The 7,374-nt window shown below is 42.6% G+C and overlaps 1 pseudogene; it reads left to right on the forward strand.

Moving 5' to 3' along the window:
* Gm5732 (predicted gene 5732) lies at positions 5,138-6,359 on the forward strand (annotated as a pseudogene).

Here is a 7,374-nt window from a genome sequence, read left to right on the forward strand (position 1 = left end):
TCCTCTTAGGGTGGCTTTAATTGTTTCCCATAAGAATTGTTATGTTGTGGCATCAATTTCATTAGACTCTAAAAAGTCTTTAATCTCTTTTTTTACTTCTTCCTTGACCAAGGTGTCATTGAGTAGAGTGTTATTCAGCTTCCACGTTGGCATTCTATTATTTATATTGTTATTGGAGTTCAGCCATAGTCCATGGTAATCTGATAGGGTGCATGGGATAATTTCAATATTTTTGGATCTGTTGCTGCCTGTTTTGTGACCAATTATATGGTCAATATTGGAGGAGGTACCATGAGGTGCTGAGAAGAAGGTATATCCATTTTTTCAGGATAAAATGGTCTAAATATTTGTTAAATTTATGTCTTCCATAAATTTTGTTCATTTCCAATTGTCTCTTTCTATTTTCTGTTTCCAGGATCTACCCAATGTTGAGAGTATGGTGTTGAAGTCTCCCACTATTATTGTGTGAGGTGCAATATGTGCTTTGAGCTTTACTAAAGTTTCCGTAGTGAATGTGCTGCCCTTGTGTTTGGAGCACAGACATTCAGAATTGAGACTTTATCTAGGAATATTATAACTTTGATGAGTATAAAGTGCACCTCCTTGACTTTTTGGTTAACTTTGGGTTGTAAGTTGATTTTATTCGATGTTAGAATGGCTGCTCTAGCTTGTTTCTTCAGACCATTTCCTAGGAAAATTGTTTTCCAGCCTTTTACTCTCAGGTAGTATGTGTATTTGTCCCTGAGATGGGTTTCCCGTATGCAGCATAATGTTGGGTCCTGTTTTTTTAGCCAATCTGTTAGTCTATGTCTTTTTACTGGGGAATTGAGTCCATTGGTATTAAGAGATATTAAGGAAAAGTTGATTGCTTCTTGTTATTTTTGTTGTAAGAGTTGGGGTTCTGTTCTTAGGGCTGTCTTCATTTGGGATCATTGAAGGATTATTTTCTTGCTTTCTCTAGGGTGTAATTTCCATCCTTGTGTTGCAGTTTTCTCTGTGTTACCCTTTGAAGGGCTGGATTGGTGGAAAGATATTGTGTGAATTTGGTTTTAGCATGGAACACTTTGGTTTCCCCATCTATGGTAATTGAGAGTTTTGATGGGTATAGTAGCCTGGTTTCGCATTTGTGTTCTCTTAAGAGTCTGTATAACATCTGTCCAGGATCATATAGCTTTTGTAGTCTCTGATGAGAAGTCTGGTGTAATTCTAATATGTTTGCCTTTTTATGTTGCTTGACTCTTTTCCCTTACTGTTTTTAATACTCTGTCTTTATTTACTGCATTTGTTGTTCTGATTATTATGTGTTGGGAGGAATTTCTCTTCTGTTCCAGTCTATTTGGAGTTCTGTAGGCTTCTTGTATGTTCATGGGCATCTCTTTTTTCTTAGGTTTATGACGTTTTCTTCTATAATCTTGTTGAAGATATTTGCTGGCCCTTTAATTTGAAAATCTTCATTCTCATCTACTCCTATTATCCGTAGGTTTCATTTTCTCATTGTGACCTGGAATTCCTGAATGTTTTGTGTTAGGATATTTTTGCATTTTGCATCTTCCTTGATTCTTGTGCCCATGTTCTCTATGGAGTCTTCTGTACCTGAGATTCTCTCTTCCATCTCTTGTATTCTGTTGATGATTCTCGAATCTATTGTTCCTGATTTCTTTCCTTGGGTTTCTATCATGAGAGTTGTCTCACTTGTGTGTTCCTTTATTGTTTCTACTTCCCTTTTTAGGTCTTGGATGGTTTTGTTCAATTCCATGTCCTATTACATTGTGTTTTCCTGTAATTCTTTAAGGACTTCTAACTCTCTAGCAGTAGGCTCCTGTATTTCTTTAAGTGAATTATTAATGCCCTTACTAAAGTCTTCTATCAGGATCATGAGATATGATTTTGTATCCAATTCTTGCTTTTCAGGTGTGTTGGGGTATGCAGGACTAGCTGAGGTGGGAGTGCTGGGTTCTGATGATGGTGAGTGATCTTGGTTTCCATTAGTAAGATGCTTACATTTGCCTTTGGCCATCTGGTAATCTCTGGCATTAGTTGTTAGAATTGTCTCTGGTTGGAGCTTGTTCCTCCTGTGATTCTGTTAGCCTCTGTCAGCAGTCCTGGGAGCCCAGTTCTCTCTTGAGTCTCAGTGGTCAAAGTATTCTCTGCTGGCAAGCTCTCTTCTTGGAGGGAATGTGCACAGAGGTCTGGCATTCAGACCTGCCTTCTGGCTGAAGATGAATGCCTGAAACAGGGCCTGTATCAGAAGATATGTTGCCAAAGCAGTATGCCAGCTGACCTGCACAGACTGTTCTCTGGGGGACCAGGGACACAAGATGGCTCCATCACCTGCTCCAGCAGTCAGTGTCCTCCCTGTCAGACAGCTTTCCTCTGTAGGGGAAGGTTAACAGATGTCTTGAGCCTGAAATGGGATCTGTCCCAGAAGCTGTGTCACTTCTGCAGTCTGTACTCTCCCCTGAGCAGAGTGGTCTCTGAGGGACCCCAGACACAAGATTGAGAATTTAAGTTTTTATCTTAAAGATCTTTCACCTCCTTAATTAGAGTCACTCAAACGTATTATATATTATTTGTGACTATTGGATATGGTGTTGTTTCCCTAATTTCTTTCCCATCATGTTTGTCCTTTGTGTAGAGAAAGGCCATTGATTTGTTTGAGTTAATTTCATATCCAGCTACTGCACTGAAGCTGTTTATCAGGTTAGAAGTACTATGGTGTAATTTTTAGGGTCACATATATATTATCATATCATCTGCAAATAGTGATATTTTGACTTCTTCCTTTCCATTTTGTATCCCCTTGATCTCCTGTTGTTGTCTAATTGGTCTAGCTAGGACTTCAAGTACTATATTGAATAGGTAGGGAGAAAGTGGGCAGCCTTCTCTAGCCCCTGGTTTTAGTGGGATTGCTTCGAGTTTCTCTCCATTTAGTTTGGTGTTGGCTACTCGCTTGCTGTATATTGCTTTTATTATGTTTAGGTAAGGGCTTTGAATTCCTGAACTTCCCAAGACTTTTATCATGAAGTTGTTTTGGATTTTGTCAAATTCTTTCTCAGCATCTAACAAGATGATCATGTGGTTTTTGTCTTCGAGTCTGTTTGTATACTGCACTGTTGATTGGTTTCTATATATATTAAACCATCCGTGTATACCTGGGATGAAGCCTCCTTGATCATGATGGATGATCATTTTGATTTTTTTTATTCAGATTTCAAGGATTTTATTGAGTATTTTTGCATCGCTGTTCATAATGGAAATTGGTCTGAAGTTCTCTTTCTTTGTTGAGTCTATATGTGTTCCATTATCGGGGAAGGTATCATGTATACCTATTTTCCGTAGTTTGGACTTCTCATTGTGTCTTGGATTTCCTGGATGTTTTGAGTTATGGTCATTTTGGATTTTGCATTTTCTTTGTTGTGTCCATGCTTTCTATGGAATCTTCTGCACCTGAGATTCTTTTGTCCATCTCTTGTATTCTGTTGCTGATTTCCACATCTATGGTTCCTGATTTCATTCCTTGAATTTCTATCTACAGAGTTGTCTCCCTTTGGGTTTTCTTCATTGTTTCTAATTCCATTTTTAGATATTGCGTGGTTTGGTTCAATTCCATTACCTGTTTGGTTGTGTTTTCCTATAACTCTTTAAGGGATTTTTGTGTTTCCTCTTTAAGTACTTCTACTTGTTTAGCAGTATATTCCTGTAAATTTTTAAGAGCTTACACCTGTTTCCCAGTAGTTTCCTGTAATCATTAAGTGAGTTAATAATGCCCTTCTTAAAAACCTCTACCACTGTTAGGAGATATGATTTAAAATCCTAGTCTTGCTTCTCCTGTGTATTGGAGTATCCAGGAATCACTGTAGTGGTGTATTGGGTTCTGATGATGCCCATTGTTCTCAGTTTCTGTTAGTAATATTCTTACGTTTGCCTTTCGCCATATTGTAATCTCTGGTGTTGGAAGATATAGCTGTCTCTAGCTGAAGCTTGTTCCTCCTTTGATTCTGTTAGCTTCTGTCAGCCATCTTGGGATTCCAACTCTCACCTGAGTCATAGTAGTCAGAGCACTCTCTGCAGGCAAGCTCTCCTCTTGCAGGGCAGGTGTTCAGAAGTATGGAGCTCTGATCTACTTCTTGAGTCCCATAATGCCTAGGTTTTGGGATTGCTAGGGGTCATGTGGTGTGGAGAGTCCTCTGGGACCTTGGCTCTCTCCACTGGGTTCAAGGAGAAAATGGCTGGGCTGGCCCCAACCAGAATGAATCCCTGCCTCTGGTAGTTCGGGGTTCCTTTGTCCCTCTTCCTGCTGGCACAAGTCCCTCTGGGATTCTTTGGTGCTGATATTCTTTTCCACTCACCCATGATTCTGAGGTTTAGGGTTGCTAGGGGTCCTGCAGAGTGGAGAGACCTCTGGGTCCCGCAGGTCCGCCGGGTTCAGTAATGTTCATTTACCTGCCATGCAACCATTCACACCATCATGGGTTTATAGCTTATTTCACCATTATAGTACAATCTCATGTGTTATTTAGTTTGTTTGTCAAATTGTTTCATATTTTTCCATTAGGAGCTTCTTAATGGTTACTGATGCCAGTTTTCACAGATATTTGTAGGTGTGTGTTCATGTGTTTGTTTGCTTGTTTGTGTGTGACTGTGTATAGACAGAGGCATCAAGCTCTGTGTGTGTGTGTGTGTGTGTGTGTGTGTGTGTGTGTGTGTGTGTGTGTGCGTGCGTGGAAGGTCAAATGACAATTTAGAGGAGTTACTTCTCTTCTTCTACCAGGTGGGTTCTGAAATTTGAACTCATGTGTTCACCTTCAATCAGTGCACCTTTAATCACTGAGCGATCTCAATGGTCTTCAACTAATTATTTGAGACCAGGTCTGTTATTGGACAATTTATTATCTGATTTGTTAATAAAAACTGATATACCAAAGGCTGGGTAGCAGCAAAAACTAGGATACACATTCATTATCCAGGGGAGAGGAGGAAAAAGAAAAAGAGAATTCAGCTACCAGGAAAAGGTCTTAAGGAAACACCATGGGAAAACACCTGGAGCAGAGACAGCCAGATCAATAGTAACATGTAAGTATTGGCTCTCTGCTCCTCAGTATTCCAGACAGAGCTGCATCTTCTTGTGTAGTGCCAGCCTTGTCCAGTAGACAAAATGGTGAAGGTCAATGTAAGCGGATTTGGCCATATTCGGTGCCTGGTCACAAGGGCTGCCATCTGCTCTCCACATGGCAAAGTGGAGGTTGTTGCCATCAACAACCCCTTCATTGACCTCAACTACATGGTCTACATGTTCCAGTATGACTCCACCCATGGCAAATTCAATGGAACAGTCAAATCTGAGAATGGGTAGCTTGTGATTAATGGGAAGCCCATCACCATCTTCCAGGAGCGAGACCCCACAAACATCGAATAGGGTGACGTCGGTGCCGAGTATGTCGTGGAGTCTACTGGTGTCTTCACACCATGGAGAAGGCCAGAGCCCACTTGAAGGGTGGAGCCAAACGGGTCATCATCTACGCCCCTTCTGCTGATGCCCCCATGTTTGTGATGGGAGTGAACCATAAGAAATATGACAACTCACTCAATATTTTCAGCAATGCATCCTGCACCACCAACCGCTTAGCCTCCCTGGCCAAGGTCATACATGACAACTTTGGCATCATGGAAGAGCTCATGACCACAGTCCATGCCATCACTGCCACTCAGAAGACTGTGGATTGCCCCTCTGGAAAGCTGTGGCGTGATGGCCATGGTGCTGCCCAGAACATCATCTCTGCATCCACTGGTGCTGCCAAGGATGTGGGCATGGACATCCCAGAATTGAACGGGAAGCTCACTGGCATGGCCTTCTGTGTTCCTACCCACAATGTGTCCATCGTGTATCTGACATGCCGCCTGGAGAAACTTGCCAAGTATGATGACATCAAGAAGGTGGTGAAGCAGGCATCTGAGGGCCCACTGAAGGGCATCCTGGGCTACACTGAGGATCAGGTTGTCTCGTGCGACTTCAACAGCAACCCCCACTCTTCCACCTTCGATGCCAGGGCTGGTATTGCTCTCAATAACAAGTTTGTCAAGCTCATTTCCTGGTATGACAATGAATACAGCTACAGCAACTGGGTAGTGGACCTCATGGCCTACATGGCCTCCAAGGTGTAAGAAAACCTGGACCACCCACCCCAGCAAGGACACTGAGAGCAAGAGAGAGGCCCTCGGTTGCTGAGGAGTCCCTATCCCAACTTGGCCCCCAACACTGAGCATCTCCCTCACAATTTTCACCTTAGAACCCCATAACAGGAGGGGCCTAGGGAGCCCTCCCTACTCTCTTGAATACCATCAATAAAGTTTGCTGAACCGCCCCCCCACCCCCACCCCCAAAAATAAGTATCTTGGGGAATGTTATTGGAGGGTAGGGAGTTTAGCTTAAAGAAATAGAGCAGATAAATGGCTGTTCACTTTTTCTGCTATAATCCTTAATTATATAATTAGAATGGACTCTGTCTCATTTCTTCGGAAGATAGCCAAGATATACAATAAACAGCTACTTTTAAAATTGCATTAACAAAAGCCCAGATTCCTTAGTTCTTAAGAATTCAGTAATTCTCTTATTTATCCATGAACTTATTTACTAGCCCAAGTACAGATCTCCACATTCCACCCAGGGTCACCAGAACAGTATGGGGAATATTCACAGGTATGGGGTCCTGCTTCACAGTCACCTACTACACAGTCCCTGTCAACTACCTCCCATTCACCTGCCTCACAGTCACCTACCTCACAGTCCCTGTCACCTGCCTCACAGTCACCTTCCTCACAGTTAGTCCCCTGCCTCAGACTCACTGCCATCTACCTCACAGTTACCTTAATCACAATCCCTGTCAGCTGCCTCACAGTCACCTGCCACACAGTTAGTCTCCTGTCTCAGACCATCTGTCATCAACCTCACAGTTATCTTCATCACAGTCCCTGTCACTTGCCTCACATTTAGTCACATTCCCCACATTTAGTCACCCTCCTCACAGTTAGTTACCTGTCTGTGAGGAGCCGCCCTCACATTTGCCATTATAAGATGGCACTGACAGCTGTGTTCTAAGTGGTAAACATAGTCTGCACACATGCAGGGGCAGTTTTCCCACCATGTGTTCTGCCTTTCCCGTGATGACAACTGGGCCGATGGGCTGCAGCCAATCAGGGAGTAATACATCCTAGGTGGAGGATAATTCTCCTTAAAAAGGGATGGGGTTTCGCCATTTGCGGGCTTGCTCTCTTGCACTCTGGCTCCTGAAGATGTAAGCAATAAAGCTTTGCCGCAGAAGATTCTGGTTTGTTGCGTCTTTCCTGGCCGGTCGTGAGAACGCGTCTAATAACAAT

The sequence above is a fragment of the Mus musculus genome, chromosome 7 (assembly GCF_000001635.26).
Source record: "Mus musculus strain C57BL/6J chromosome 7, GRCm38.p6 C57BL/6J".
Lineage (NCBI taxonomy): Eukaryota > Metazoa > Chordata > Mammalia > Rodentia > Muridae > Mus > Mus musculus.